Raw genomic sequence first — 14,339 nt, 5'->3', positions numbered from 1 at the left:
CAGATGGCAGAAACTAGAATTAATTAGCCTGTCCCATGTGCTAAAGGCAGGTCAGGTCAGTTGGTTTGAACTTCAGATTCAAAGTACATGTGTAGCTAAGTCAAAGTACAAGATTTGGTGTAAGTGGGCTTAGTAAGAAAAAAAAAGGTAGCAATGGGAGGGCTGGAAGAAGAGAGGAGTATTTGCAGTCCAGTGCTCTACCGCTGAGCTGTACCCCCGAAGAGAGGAGTATTTGAAAAGGTAGCATTGAGTTCCTTTTTTGGAGTGAACCCATAAGGGTTAGAATGCCTTATGGGCTGTAGACCTACTGGAGAAGAATTTATAGTTACTACTTGAAATCTCCCTTAATTGGACAAAATAGTACTTAAAATAAAAATGTGTATTATACCTTTTGATAGAGGAGCATCAGTAATAACCATCCCAATGAATTACTTGATCGGGTACTTACGTCCTTACCTTTATACTTAGAGCTTCCCCAAGAGGATGGGTGAGTGGGTGACTTCTCAGCCCCAGACCAGTGAGAGGAAGGCCAAGGCCCTGGAGCAGCAGGAAGGCGTTTGTCTTCTAAGGCACGCGTCCTGCGGCAGTTCAGTGCCAGTCTGTATTAGAACAACTTCCGTTACTGGTTTTGAAGTGTGGTCGTGGCCATCAGATGCTTTGTGGCTCGGGATGGTGCACAACAGATGGCCGCAGCTAACCCTGACCAAGGAGGTTCATTTGGATGATAATTCACAGACAAAAATGACTATAAGAACACAAAAGGAGGGGCGCCTGGGTGGCTCAGTGGGTTAAGCCTCTGCCTTTGGCTCAGGTCATGATCTCAGGGTCCCCGCTCTCTGCTCAGCAGGGAGCCTGCTTCCCCTGCTCTCTCTGCCTGCCTCTCTGCCTACTTATGATCTCTCTCTCTCTCTCTCTCTCTGTGTCAAATAAATAAATAAATGAAATCTTAAAAAAACACACACACACAAAAGAGGGACAACTTGGGGTGCATTTATCAGATTCTTCGACCATAAACTTGGCTTTCTGTGGTCTTAAACACCTCGCTAGGTCTCCATCAAGAAAGCCAAAAGGCATTTTCCTTGTATAAATGAAATACTTTTTAAAACCAAAGACATACTCAGATGTGAGATGTAAATTGTGCTCCAAGGCGTGCTCTGAGGCTAGATATGGGATAATTGTCATCTTACCCCTTATGTTTGGGATAAAACCCACATTTATTAGATTTTCAAGGGGAAGAGCCATTCTAATTACAAAGTGAATGTCCAGAACCCAGACAGATCTGCTTTATTATGTCCTCCTTGCTCTCTCCTTCTTTTCGAGCACTCGACGGTTTTGCGTATTACTCCTTCTGGGTGGAGGCAAAAGCATCCTGACAATAGAGGAACATCACTGGAAAGAATATCTTTGGCACTGGCTGCCTCTCGTCACTTAAAATGTACAAAACAGAGTCATATGAAATGATCAGAACCATTTCTGTTAGGGACCATTTCTTTTAACCATGTTGCTCCTTACAAGACACATGTAAGATTTGGTCAGTATTTGCACTTTAGGGCCAGGGAAGTGAGGATCAGAGTTGTGACTGGCTTGCTAAGGGTGCACAGCTGTGGTGGGTGAAGTGACTCCAGAGCCCATCTAACTACAGGAGATCAAAAGAACATACCCATTTGACTCACATTTGGATCTTGAGGAAATCTTATTGGAGTGATTTCCTGCCACGACATTGGACCCTTGTTGACTCTGGACTTCGGTTTCCAGCCTTGGTGAGGCCATGGACTCTGTGAGGTGGGTTAGTGTGCTCTGTGTGTGCTGATCAGAGCTGCGCTCAGCCCAAAGCTCGAGAAGATGGGGTGGGTGGCGGGAGTGGGGGGTGGGAGCCTGTGGGAAGGGGATGTGCTTAGAAGAGGTTTTAAAAGTGTTATCAATTATAACAATTCATTCTCGAGTAAGTTTAGTTTGCATAAATAATCACAATTTTAAGGGCCACAGAATTTAGGTGGCTACAGCCCAGTGTTCTCAGGTGGCTTGTTGTAGGGCAGAGGGCCTGTGCGGTAAACACTTTATCAGTTCTTTCTGCCATGTGTGTTTCCAGAGCCGGAGTTGAAATAACCTGGCTTTGGCCCCTGCTTGGCTGTTAAGTTCCCTTTTGCTCCTACAAAGAGAACTTTATCAGCCCTCTGATCTCTTAAATGAATTACCTGCTTTCGCCTTAACAATACGCGTCTGATGGTTTTGCTCCAGCGTTTTGTAGACTGGTGGCCTTTTGCAGCCAGATCTGAGGACTCCAGTTATGTAACGGCACTTTGTCCCCAGCGCCAGAAGAAATAAGGAAGTCAAGTGTTCCTCGGTCCAGCTTTTGATGGTGTCCCAGAGCAAGAACTTTAGTTTCCTTCTGTTGGGCTTTTTCGTCAGTCTGCAGAAGCTGGCTTGGCAGTCAGTAAGCCGTGCATTTGTGGGTAGCATTTTTTTATTTTCCCGTGGCAGTTTCAGAGGGATGAAGATACATGCAAAGGACGAGGCTTTTCAGGGCCTGCCTGCAGGATGCCTTTACAATCACTTGGTGTTTCTGAAGCATCCAGATGAGTAAATTTCCATGTGGTTCTAGTGAGGAAAGGTCTTGCTGTCCAGAGAAGACCAAAACATAAGGCGCTGTACTTTTAATGCATTCAACAAGTGTTTGTGAATTACCTGTTAGGGAATGGAGGGACAGGTGCTTTCACAGGCGCCCTGGTGCATGAGCCTGACCGCGCAGGCGCACTGCCTGTGTGGGTGTTGGAGGAGTTCTCTCAGCAGTGGGGTTCACGGAGAGTAAGAGGTTGGCGGAAAGTGTTGGGAAGCCTTTGGGAAAGATGGGGCCTCTTAGGTGGGCAACCTGGAGAGAGGGAAGAGCAGAGGGAGAGAAGGAAATAGCAGGTGCGAAGGGAGGCATGGACCTGGGTTGTCAGGGGCGGTGGGGCACCTCGCTTGACCGGGGAGCACTGTTCGCACGTGGGGGAGGACCTGGAGGTGGGCTTCTGTACAACCACTCTGGTCACTACAGTAGTCACCAGCTGCATGCAGCTGCTTAAGTTAATACAAATGAAATAAAACTTAAAATTCAGTTCCTCCACTGCAGAGTGCCCAGTCATCACACATGGCTGTCGTGGCAGAACATCCTCTCGGCCAGCCCTGGTACAGGGGGTGTGGGATTTTATGTAACAGGGTGGAGAGTGGCTGGAGGTCCTCTGACCAGGCAGACAGTGGCACGGTGCCCACAGTGCCCAGAGAACACTGATGGGGAGAGAGGTTGGAGTTGGGGGAGAGGGAGGCAAGGAGGTGCTGTCAGGTGGGCAGGCCTGTCGCTTCACCGGGCCTGCACACCGGATGGAACGTGAGACTGGCAGGGCGCCTGGGTGGCTCAGTGGGTTAAGCGGCTGCCTTCGGCTCAGGTCACGATCCCAATGTCCTGGGATCGAGTCCCGCATCGGGCTCCTTGCTCGGCAGGGAGCCTGATTCTGCCTCTGCCTCTGCCTGCCTCTCTGTCTGCCGGTGCTTGCTCTCTGACAAATAAATAAAATCTTTAAAAGAAAAAAAGAAAAAGAAAGAAAGTGAGACTGGCTAAGTTGGTCTGGGAAGAACGTCTGGGTTTGGTCTGATAGTGCCACGGATGTTGTGACTGTCGAGGGTGTCAGTGTGAGAGGCCAGGGCCAATGGTGCAGCAGCAGGGAGGGAGGCACGTTCAGCATGAGCTGCCCTGGAAGCCCAAGGGAGAGCACGTCTGTGCAGCAAGCTTAGGGGTGGGGGTGAGGATAAAGCGGGGTGATGCAAGCACATGTCACAGGTGAGAGAGGGAAACTTTAAATAGAGGTGGTTTTTGAAGAGACCTATTTTGGGGCACCAGGCTGGCTCCATTGGTTGAGCGTCGGACTCTTGATTTTGGTTCAGGTCATGATCTCAGGGTTTTGAGATCGAGCCCTGCCTCTGGCTCCATGATCAGCGGGGAGTCTGCTTGAGGCTCTGTCTTCCCCTCTCCTTCTCCTCCTCCCCCACTTCAAATAAAGAAACAAACCTAAAAAAAAAAAAAAGAACCATCTCTCTTTTGGCAAAAGCAAATATACATTCTACTGTGTGGCTTCCTCTTGCGTCTTTGGCACATACGCTTGTGCTGTCGGCTCTCTCCCTGATGTGCGTGGAAAGGGAAGGAGGAACTACCGTTGACTGAGGACCTGCCATTAAGATGACTCACATACGCTATCTTCTCACCCTCGTGAGGCCCGTATGATCGATGAAGGAACATAGCTAGGGGGAGGTGAAGCAGGGATTCAGACTCAAAACTCTCACCCTTTATCTGATATGTACAAGTAAGGACGGCTTCCGTCTCAGTTGATAACGACCTTCTCTTGACCTTGATACTGCCGTCTCTTGACCTTGCTTGAAGCCTGGTGCTTCTATCACCTTCTGCGTTTAGTGGTTGCCGTCAGCATTGAACTCGGCTTGTCATCTTTTTGCCAAATTTAAGACCTAGATCCTCTCCTGATTGTTTGTTCACAGCAGTTACTAGTACATGGGGTGACTTGGACTGACTTCCAACTGGATTGTTCTAGAGCACTGGTTTTCCGAGTGTGGTCCCTAGCCAGAAGAATGAGCATCACTGGGGCTTTGTTAGAGATGCAAATTTTCAGGCCCTACCCCAGACCCACTGAGATACACTTAGGATGTATGGGGATTGGGCCACCAAACCATTTTCTTATAAACGTTCCCATTAAATGGATGTACCCCAAAGTTTAAGCATGAACCAAATAAACAAACTGGAGAGTTTTAAAAGCCCCATTCTTATGCATTGAGGCTGCTTGGATAGATTCCATCAGCAGTGGCTGACTGTGAAGGTGTATGGGAAGTGACATGCCCTTTCAAAAGGGCAGATCTGGGGCACCTGGGTGGCTCAGTGGGTTAAGCCGCTGCCTTCGGCTCAGGTCATGATCTCAGGGTCCTGGGATCGAGTCCCGCATCGGGCTCTCTGCTCAGCGGGGAGCCTGCTTCCTCCTCTCTCTCTCTGCCTGCCTCTCTGCCTACTTGTGATCTCCCTCTGTCAAATAAATAAATAAAAATCTTTAAAAAAAAAAAAAAGGGGGCAGATCTGTGGTAGATTCCTAAGTCAATTATTGCTAGTAAATTATTGCTAGATTATTGACTGTGTACTTTGCGCACAGGGCTGGTTATCTTTGAGGGAGGTAGTAGTGATTTTCAGTTAAGGGAGTTAATGCTCCACATTGTTTTTGACAATATATATTTTTTTAAGATTTTATTTATTTATTTGACAGAGAGAGATTACAAGTAGGCAGAGAGGCAGGCAGAGAGAGAGAGGAGGAAGCAGGCTCCCTGCTGAGCAGAGAGCCCGATGCGGGACTCGATCCCAGGACCCTGAGATCATGACCTGAGCCGAAGGCAGCAGTTTAACCCACTGAGCCACCCAGGCGCCCGACAATATTTTTATATAATTTGAATTTCCTGTGAGTTCTTCCTTGTGTGGTTGTGGATAATTAAAGCCAGATCTACCTTGTAGCTTGTTAGCAGAACAGGTCATGATGCAAATGGAACTGCTTAGAGTGCCTGGGTTTTGGGAAAAGTTTTCAATTAGCAATAATCGCGCCTCAGATAAACCTCATTGGCTACGATACTGCCACTGTGCAAAGCTAGAGTGCCTGGGTTTTGGAATGAGGTGTAGACAGGCTTCTTCTGCACCCGACTTTTGGCCAGTGTAAATTAAAACTATTTTGAAGTCAGCCTCTGGGAGTTTAAAACTCCCTAAATAAATAAATAAATAAATAAATAATAAATAAACAAAACTCCCGAGCTGTGGACCCCTGCTGAGTCGGTGATGCTTTTGCTTTGCGCTGAGTCAGTGATGGTTTGCGGAAACCACTTCCCTCTCTCTGCTAGGCCTTCAGCCATGCAAGAATAGTTTTTGCATCTCTTCCTCTCAGAAATACAGTAACCCCCTCCACCACTCCCAACACACACATGAGGAAAGGTATTCATCTTTCAGGATTCATTTCCTGTCTCTTGTCTCAGTGGAACCTTTCCTGAACCTTCACCTGCCTGTGGAGTTCGCCACTCCTGCGTGCATGCCCCAGCCACTCCGTACAGACTTTTTCATAAAACACCTCAAACACTTAAGAGTATGCTTCTGTTTACATGCCTTTTCTCCTTTACTGTGTGCATCTTGAGGGCAGAGATTAAATTTAAATTGTGGTTTTTTTGCTCTCATTTTAACTTCAGCTTCTGTCACAGTACCTTGCACATTCTGAGTTCTCGGTGCATTTGGTTAAATAGAATTAAAGCTGTTTGGGAAAGAGTTTTGCCCCATGCATGGATGGTTATAAATGTGTCCTTAGCCAGATGAGATTTTGGGGGTAAAGATTTATGACCTCAAAAGGAAAATCACTGTAGATCATCAGTCAAGAGCTAAAACCACCCCAGGGAGCTTTGTGACCTAGAACCAGTGACAGAAGTGTCACTGAGATGGGGCCTCTAGGAGAATATGGTACTGACACTTGGTGAAAAATCTCAACCCCCATAATTTAATACTTCTGTGTTGTGTATGGGCTGTTTACTTGGAACCTTCTTGTGTTTGCCTCTTTCTAGGCTAGCCTCATTTATTGGCTTGAATTAAACCTGTGAGTTAGAAGAAAATGTTTTCTTGTTTTATAGTTGGGAACTGAGAAACAGCAAGCTTTATATTTTGAAGTGCTAGTCCATTCATTATGAGACTGAAGGTTTTTATTGCTGTCTTTGGAGTTTGTTCTGCCATCTGAGATGAGGCTGTTAGGTGGATTTATAAAGTCAGCCCACTGAAGGTGTAATTCAGAAATCCATAAATAGCTCTGTCCCGTCAGAATACTAGGATTATATTTATATCAGCAGAGTTGTAGAAGCTACATTGTCCTGAAAGGTACACTGATTTTTTTGATTAATTGCCAGACAGGTGATATGCATCTTCCCTGCCTTTTCTCATGACTACATAGTCTTTCACCGGGGATTCTGGTAGTTCCCTTCCGTGTGGGGATTGCAACTAAGGGTCTTTATCCTTGCAACATCACCTGGACTCCCAGGGTTTTTGTTCGTTCGTTGGTTTACTCCTTGTGAAATCTAGAAGGAGCCATTGGCCTTGTGCATCCTTGGAGCCCTCCGCAGAGCTCTGTGTTTGGATTATCTGCTGACCCCGTGTGATATACAGAGCATCTGGCAGCTGGGGGGAATTCTCAGCTGTCTCTTTGTTATGTCCACAGAAGGAAATGTGAGTTTTATCTTACTGCTAAGGCATTGGTACATTCCTTTTTTGGTCCATGGGAGCCAGTAATCTGATTGTGGGCTTATTTTCTACCATTCCTGTCATCTTCCTGAACTAGTTAGAGGCCAGGGGTGATCTTAACTTACCCGCATGACTATGAATTCCCTCTTGGTCACCTCCTGCATTCCTGAACACTCTGCTTTTGAGTAAAGCTTATTGGGTTTTGGCAACACTGCCTAGTAGTTCATCCTGTCTTGTGTGGTTCAGGGGTCCCGGGCAGCATAATGTTAAGAAGCTACTACAGTGGATATTTCTCTTGGTCAGTATCTTTCCTCCCCACATCTCCCATTTTCCAGATCTCCATGGTTATTTTAACTTAGCCACGTCTGTTGGTATGATTATATGTCATTCATAGCTTACTAAATCAGAGAATTAGAAGTAGATCTTCTTGACTCTGAGACTAAGATGCGTGTTTTAAGAAACAGTATAGTGAGTGGCGCCTAGGTGGCTCAGTAGGTTAAGCCTCTGCCTTCCGCTCAGGGTCCTGGGATCAAGCCCCCCCCCACACCCCCAACTGGGCTCTCTGCTAAGCAAGGAGCCTGCTTCCCCCTCCCTCTGCCTGCCTCTCTGCCTACTTGTGACCTCTCTCTCTGTCAAATAAATAAAATCTTAAAAAAAAAATGTGTAGTGAGATTCTAGCCCCAGTCTTGCTGTTGGGTTGGGGTTGTGGTGATGCGTCGTTGGTCACAACATAGGTGCGTGTGCAGCGGAGGGCGGCAGATACGCATGTTATATGAAAATGGTCATCATCAGACATTCCACATATTGAACACCTTCTAGCACTTAGTCCTTGCACTCTGTCTCCTGCGTTCATTTTCTCCTTTAATCACCCTGACAGCCTCGTGAGATAAGTATCGCTTTCTGTGTCCTAGAGGTGAAGTAGTAGGGTAGAGAACTGCAGTCACGTGCTGAGGTCCTGTGGCTGGTAAGTGATAGAGCTGGAGTTCTTACCGGGCCTGGGCTCCCAGCATCAGTGTGTCACTGCCAGGTCGGCTGTTCCCCTGCGGGTGTGGGAAGCAGGCTGTTGCCGAGCACCTGTAAAGTCAGGGTGTTGATGGGTCATGGAGATGGAATGAGACACAGAAAAGTGGAATGAGCTGGGAAGAAGGGAAACCCTCCGGGGACAGACCCTAGACCTCCTGTGGTAACTGCTCCAGCTGAGTGTAGTGCAGTGGGCCTGTGGTTCTCACACTTGTGCAACCAGGAGAGTCACTTCGCTGGGCCACAGCCCCAGGGTTTCCCATTTACTGCATTTGGGGCAGGGCCAAAAATGTGCATTTCCAGTAAGTTTCTGGGTGATGCTTGCTGGTCCTGGGACATCACTTTGAAAGTCCTCGTAGAGAAACATGACTATGTAGGAGGCGAGTAGACGTGGGTTTTAAATTTCTGCTCTGGTACTAAGCAGCTGTGGAAGCCTTAGATTCTTCATCTGCAAAATTCAGCAGGGTAATACCTGCATTATAGGGTTTCAGGAGGATAAATGTGATTTTTAAAATGACAGCAATACCTAGCACTTGAACAAATTTTAAATCCCAGTGGAGTTAATGTTCAGTGTTGTATTGGTTTCAGAGGAGTGTGGTACAGCGCTGCAGTAATTCCTTCCATGCGTCACCCCGTGCTCATCTAGAACTTCTTAAGTACTTACTAAGTACTAGGTACTTTGAGATGTGTCACATGTATCATTTCTTCTTCAACAGTTCAATATTGTCGTCCCACATATAAAGGTCTTAGCGCATATCGTAGTTGCTCAGACGATATTTCCGCCCTTCCCTGTCTATATTTAAGAAGGCTGGGAAATGGGTAAGGCACCTTAGATAGTCATAAAACTTATTTTTTTAAAATTTTGACAATTCAAAAGGAGAACTTTAAAAAATTGGATATTTATGTGAGATGGCTTTACCAGTAATGTTGGATAAGGAAAATGTTGCTATCATCTGAAATGATAGAATGTTTCTTCTCGCCATCTTTATGTTTTTTAAGTACAGTGGATTGTTTAGTGCTCATATAACTATTAATTTATCACTTGAAAGGCTTAACCAGCTTTAAGAAATCTTTATAATTTATCTTTAAAACTAATCCAAGTTTTTTACTCTTTCTGTGTTCCGTTAGGACTTCTTAGAGGGTAGGTTCCATAAAGCCAATTTTGCCATCTAATTAAAATTTTTCACCCATAATTAAATAAAACAAAAAATAATAAAATTTATAACCTTATTTATTTGGCTTTCCCTGAGAAATAATGTCTTACCAGCAGAGGCTGTAAAGGAAGGTAAATATGTACAGATTCTGAAGTATGGGATATTTTTATTGGCAATGAATGGGAACATTTATTTTGTACCCATTGCATGCTACACACATAGCATACCTTCTTAAAATACTGACATTTACTTTATATGGTTGTTGAGGGGTTAAATGATAATCATAATCAGTGTGAGACATTAAAGCAGTGCTGGCGTATAATTAGCATTTGATGAAAAGTCATTACCACTATGTCATGCTCTTCAGATATGTGAACGTAATAGATACACTTCAGTCCTCACAGAATTTACAGTCTAACAGTTCCCAAAAGGATTTGAGGTAGTCCCTAAAAGAATCACAAAGCTCATAACAAGTGAAGCTGGTCTTCCTTTCATGTGATTGCAAAGCCTGTGGTCTTGCCTCCCAAAGCAGTGCCTCCCATCCTGCATTGGAGCTTCGCCTCTTTATCTTGGTGTAGTTGACATGTGACCCACTTGCCAACTTTGAATATCTCCCCATGGTGTCATGGTTTGTTGTGTCCTGGGTTAGGAATAAGATCTGACCAGGTGTGGTTGCACTTGACCTGCTGGGTTCTCCTCCCTAGGCATTGTGCACGCACATGTCCCATTGTTCACACGGGGCAGGCTCAGGGAGTTGGAGGAGATCTTGATCTGCATGTAGTGGGTGAGGCATGCTGGGTTAGATCGGGAAAGGAGACCAGGTATCTGTTCAGGAAAGAAAGGCGTTTGTCTTTCTTGTTTTATGCTTTCTTGTAATCATCTGGCTGTAATGATCAGATGACGACAGGAGGATATGACAGGTAAAGGGAGCCACAGGGCCAAATAGTGACATAGGCAGTAAGAGTGAGGCTTCAGCTGTGTCTTCTTGACCTGCCAGTGGTTTGGTATGATCCAAGTGAGGGTTTGAGGAGAGGTTCTGAAGTCACAGCAGGCTGGAGAGGGAGGCAAGGGCTAGGTCATGGAAGGCCTTGTGTGCCAGGAACTGAAGAGACAATGCTCAGGAGTTCGGATGTGATCCTGTTGGCCATCTATGAGTTTTGGGTCAGTAACCTGATCAGATTGTAGTTGGTAGACTTCTGTGCCTTCTTTTGGGTGCTGGGCTGGCCTAGAAACCTGGAGACCCAATTTCTTGGTTGACTTCAGAGGAAAACCAAGAGAACTGACTGAGGAGTAATCAAGGACACTAGATGAGTAAGTGTGCAGGGTGGGTGAGGGCAGAAGTCAGGCTGGTAGATTTAAGTTATAGAATGTCTCTCCCCACTTCAGTCGTCTGCTCTGTGGGATGGGGAGAGGGAGAGAGGGAAGGAGGGGTGGGGAGCTAGAGAGACTGATTTATCCGATCCTCTGCATTCAGTTCCTTCAGTAAATCTCCCTCAAGAATTAATAAAAATCCTTACATTCTCTTTATTTTAACCAGATCGCTGGTCTTGTCAGCAAGAGGGAGACTGTCTCTTTAAGTGTTGGCCTGATTATTCTAGCTGTTCCAGAGAGTTGTGAAACATTTGTGGGAGGGAGAGGGTATTTTTCTTTCGTTCTTTTTTAAGCCACCAGCCAACACCCTCTGACCAATTTAGTTTTGCTTATTAACAAGAATATATGGAGAGGCCTGGGTTTGTACATTGAAACAAAAAGCTCGTTTACTCTTAAAGTTTTCAAAAATTCTGTTTTAAGGAACACTTGCCATTAAGGAAACCGTACAAAATTTTCTGTAATTTGATTCCTTTCCTAGCTGAAGTTTCCAGATTCTTCCCCATTGGGGAGAATAGTCTCTAAAACCACTCCATACCAAGAACTCAACCAAGAGCTCATCAGGTTTATTGAGCGCCATCTACTGGTGTTGTGTTAATGAACCAAAAAGGCAGTGCTTGGAAACCTTTAAGAATTTGTATGTATCTTAGTGTTGCGAAATTACGAAGCTGGAAAACAGTATGAATTTTTGTTAGTAGTAGTAGTAGTAGCAGTAGTATTTAAAATAATAGTTTTGTGTTCGCATTGGAAAGGGGGATGCTTTTGGCTGGACTATAAGTTGTGCGATTAAAGATGAAGAAGGCAGGTTATAGGGATTTCACTGACCCATACCTTTATCTAGCAAAAGGTTAGTCTGGTGGAAACAAAAATTAAGTTTGAATGTCAAATAAAATTGTTAAATATTTTCTAGGACTGATATCAGTCAGATTTCATTCCATGTATATGGAATGAATTTAGTTTATGCCAAAAGCCAATACATTTCTCAGTGGATTTCTGTTTATGTTCCTTGAGGTACTTTGGGGCACCTTTTAAGGAAAGCTTTATACACAGTTTTATAAACAGATAGCTTTGCTGTCCAGTCTGGAATGTAGGCTTTCTTATGAGGGGAATGGAGAATATCTGAATATTTTTCCACTTAAGAGAGATAAGGGTAAAGCCCCTTGGTTAAATAAATAGGGATGATGCCACTGTGTTCTTTTCTTGTCACTGGTCCTTTTGAGCCTTAGTTCTGTTTTTAGTGAATTTTTTTTTTTACATGTTTTTCTTGTTGGTTTATTTTTAAGGATCTCTGCCCTAAAAAGTTGACATAGCTAGATCATTAGATTTTAGATCTTTAATTTCTCATCCATTTGTTATTAAGTGTTTAAGTGAATTGAAAAGAGACAGATTGTTTATAGGAAGAGAATCCAGTTAGGAATTCATTTCATCCAACATTTACTGAGCACTTCAAGCGACCGTTTACACTTTTAGGTAATGATGTTGTATTGAATAAAATAAATATGCTTCCTGGCCTCATGAAGCTTACAGAATAGTTAGGGAGGAATCAGGGAAATATATAAATATGTATGTATGAATTTATACACACGCACACACACTTATGTACACATAAATATACATTGTGGATATTTATAAATAAATAAATATGCCAGATTGTAAAAAGTGCTATGAGGAAAAAAGTCAAGATGGACAAGGAGAGCTGTAGCAGAGGAGTTCATATTCTTGAAGATGGTCAGGGAGGACCTTACTAATGAGAGGACACTTGAAGAGTAATGATCATTAAGGCTGTATAAAAGTTGCTTGTCATTATCTTATTTGATCTTCCAACCGTGTGTAAGAAAGTTCGCAGGGCAGTAATGTTGTTAACCTTCCATGCTTCTCCTTGGTCTCTGGAGTACAAAGGCTGAAACCCATGGCACTCATGTCCTGTCTTCTGCTTGTGTGTTCCCTTTGCAGAAACTATGGCACGTGACTCCTCTGCTGGACCGTGTTTGTGTAAAACGTGCAGGAATTGACCAGGCAGACAAAGGGTGAAGTCATTCCAAGGAGAGGGAACCATAGTGATTCTTTTAAAACATGAATCAAGATGACTTCACTCTTTTCAAAACCTTCCAGTGACTTAACATCACACAGAGGAAGTAAATCCAAACTCCACCCTCGTCTCCCATCCAGGGCTTATTTCCTGGCTGCTCCAGACGGGCCTCTTCTGCTGTTCCTTGTACGGGTCGATTTTACACCTGCCTGACACTTGTCATTCTCTTGACCTGGAACACGAGAAACTTGCCTCTTCTTTCAGGTTCCCCCTGAGATGGGACTTCCTGTAGTAGCCCTCCCTGACCGCCCTCTTCGAAACAGCCGCTCACCCCTGCTTCACACACACTTGAACCCTCTATTCTGTCCTGTCTTTGTAATGGAACTTTCCCCTGATGTTCCTTTTTATAATAGGTTTGCCCCTCCTGCTGAAGTGTAAACTCTGTGAGGCCAGGAGCCTTGTCTACTTCATGTTTATTTCTTACTTCTTAAGAGTGCTTGGCACATGTTTGATACTGTTGTCCTTTGGCTGACAAGCAAAATGGGCTCCTCCTGTTTATCTGTCAGGTCCGTAGCTATGAAGTGGCCAACTCTGATCTTACTGCTGAGCCCATATTTTTCCTACTTCACTGTTAGAGTAGCATGTTTCATTTAAGAAAGGTGAATGCACAAGAAAACTGAAGGTGTGTGCATGTGTAGGCACATGCTTTCTCGCTCTGTTTTGTAATGGTGTCAGTTGCCCAGAAAACAGTATGAGTTACTATGAGGAGATATTAAAAAACCAATGAAATTACACTGTCCAGTGATTAGGGTTTGGTATTTTTTTTTTTTTTCTTCTGCATGCCTCCTATTTTCTAGCTTGATGGCAGCATCAAACCTTTATGTTCATTCTTATCTTAGAGATGCTTGGGTACTACTTTGCCATGACTCTGCCTTATAAATGTGCCTCTTGTTTACCTAGAACACTCTAGTAAAGTAAGCAGCACGAATGTAACTCATGTGTCCTCCTATAATTAAAGTTTGTGGTGTTTTCCTTTTGAGTGAATTCCAGTGTACAGAGGCCAGTGTACAGAGAGCACTTCAGGTTGCTTCCAAGGATGGAAATACAAGACCAGTCTTTCTTTGAGCTCTGCTGATATATGTTATTTTGTTAGCTTCATTGTATTCAGTGCTTAGAAGCTCTCAGATCTGACCACTGCTTCCTGAATGATTTCGGATTTCGTTTGTAGCCTCTTTCACCTCCTCCTACACATCATCCCTGTCCACTTGTTGCAGCTGTCATCTCTTCCAAACAAGAGTATGGAGTCAGGCAAGAGAGGATTCTCACTGTGGCTCCTTGCAGTGGCCAGGGTTTGAGATGGCTCCGTGGGAAGCCTTCCTCCCCTGACTCAGCTGAGCATAGCATCCAGAGCCGCCTCTGCTTCCTGCAGTATCTGGTCCTTGCTTGTCCTGCACTGCATCTTACAGAGCTGTAATCGTTG

At 44.6% G+C, this 14,339-nt stretch overlaps 1 protein-coding gene and 1 pseudogene across 12 annotated transcripts in view; one reads left to right on the top strand and one right to left on the bottom strand.

The window, feature by feature from the left end:
- Positions 1-14,339, top strand: part of AKAP13 (A-kinase anchoring protein 13) — a 322,839-nt gene that overhangs the window by 91,564 nt on the left and 216,936 nt on the right. The window lies entirely within an intron of this gene.
- On the bottom strand, positions 5,589-5,671 carry LOC123388133 (annotated as a pseudogene).

Source organism: Mustela putorius, unplaced genomic scaffold, assembly GCF_011764305.1.
Source record: "Mustela putorius furo isolate JIRA1106 unplaced genomic scaffold, ASM1176430v1.1 tig00003875_pilon_pilon_pilon, whole genome shotgun sequence".
NCBI classification, from domain to species: Eukaryota; Metazoa; Chordata; class Mammalia; order Carnivora; family Mustelidae; genus Mustela; species Mustela putorius.
Note: the sequence above shows the minus strand (reverse complement) of the source record. Positions and strands in the feature narration are given on the sequence as shown.